This window comes from Rhincodon typus, chromosome 5 (genome assembly GCF_021869965.1).
Source record: "Rhincodon typus isolate 14 chromosome 5, sRhiTyp1.1, whole genome shotgun sequence".
In the NCBI taxonomy this organism is placed as follows: Eukaryota; Metazoa; Chordata; class Chondrichthyes; order Orectolobiformes; family Rhincodontidae; genus Rhincodon; species Rhincodon typus.
This window is the reverse complement of record NC_063336.1, coordinates 88,865,261-88,867,038: the sequence shown is the minus strand read 5'-3', so window position 1 is coordinate 88,867,038 and position 1,778 is coordinate 88,865,261.

Below are 1,778 nucleotides of genomic sequence, written 5' to 3'. Positions count from 1 at the left end.
GAACCCAATTCAGAATTGAATAGCTTTTCATGTCCTCTCTCTAGTTTCCAATTTCCTTTGTAATTTCATCCTATTTGTTTTTTGTCCTCTAGATTTTCTGCAGTATTGAGCCTGTGATACCCTTCCCAAATGTCACTTTCACCTTTTGCTCTTTCTCCTTTACCTCCTTGACAGTCTGGGGTAGGGGAGGGCTAGTGGAGAGGACAGTGGATTTGTTTGCCCATCCCTTTTTATAGCAGGACAACTTGTTCTGTGTCCTCACCATTTCTTCCTTGATTGCCTTCTATTGATCTGGCACTAATTAACTTTCAAGCATTGTTTACAGCCAAATTTATTGAAATCATGTTTCAGCTTGTAAAAATTAATTGATCCCCAGCTGAGAGGTTTTTAATCCCTTGATCTAGCCTCACCCTATCACGTGACCATTCTAAATGTCGTTGAATTATGATCACTTCTGCCAACATGCTCTCTAATTGAGAGTCTTCCCACTTGCCCAGCTTTAATCCCCAAAAACCCAGGCCAGAATCAAGCCCATCATGATCAGCTATAAAGGTTCTCCTGAAAGCATTTTAAAATTCTGCTGCCTTGGTGTATTTCACACTAATTTCATTCCCAGTTAGTATCAGGGTGCTTGGAATCTTCCAGTATCACTGCCTTATTGTTTATGCACTTCTCAGAAATTTATCTATAGATTTGCTCTTCTAACTTCATCTAAACGTATACTCCCATTGTGTGATTGTCTCTTAATTGTTCTCCTTCTACAGTGTCATTCCTCCTCATAACTTTGATTGCAACTTTAAACAATACTGCATTCTCACCTCCTTTTTAATAACCCTCTTCATGTTGCTCTTTCCCTGGTTCCGTGTAAGAACACAATTCCCCCCATGTATATGGCTATCACTACATACTCTCCCTTGCATGCGTGAGAGCACATGCCTCTTGGGTACATGTAAGACTACATATATCATGGACACGTGTAACAGTGCACTCCTCTTAGTTACATGTGCATGAGTACATGCCCATCAGACATATGCACACATATGCATAGTCTTTGGTTACATGTGTGTGAGTACATGCTCTTTGGTTACATGTGTGCATGTACATTCCTTTGGGTACGAGTGTAAGAGAGAATGCCACTCAGATACATCTTTAAGAATACATGCTGTTCTGGCACGTGTGGAAGAGTACTGTGTAAGAACATGTGTAAAAAAAAAAACATTCCATTCAGCACATTTGGAAGAGTCCATGACCCTCAGGTACATGTGAAACGTGTATTTGTGTAAGCGTGGATCCCCCCCTTTGGTTACATGAAGGAATACTTGCCCCTTGGATATATGTATATGCCCCTCTGGTCCATGCACAAGGGTACTTACAGGTACATATGTAAAGATGCACCCCATTTGGGTGAATGTGTAAGGGAACATGCCCCCTATCCTGTAAATGTGCAAGCATATAAGCCCCCTGGGTACGTGTATAAGAATGCATGCACTTTGTGTGTAAAGGTACATGCTCCTTGAGTATGTAGGTACATGTTCACTTGGGTAAATACTAGGGGTACATGCATCTTGCATGTGGGAGGAATGAGGGTGGGGGTTGTCTCTCAGGCTAGAGGATGGAGGAATCTCCCAATCAGGAGGGTGGGGAATGACGGTGGCGTGTCTCCCAGGCTGGGGGTCTCGCAGACAGGAGGGTTGGGAATGAGGATGGGGTGCCTCCCAGGCTGGGGTTTGGGGGATGAGGATGGGGTGCCTCCCAGGCTGGGGTTTGAGGGATGAGGA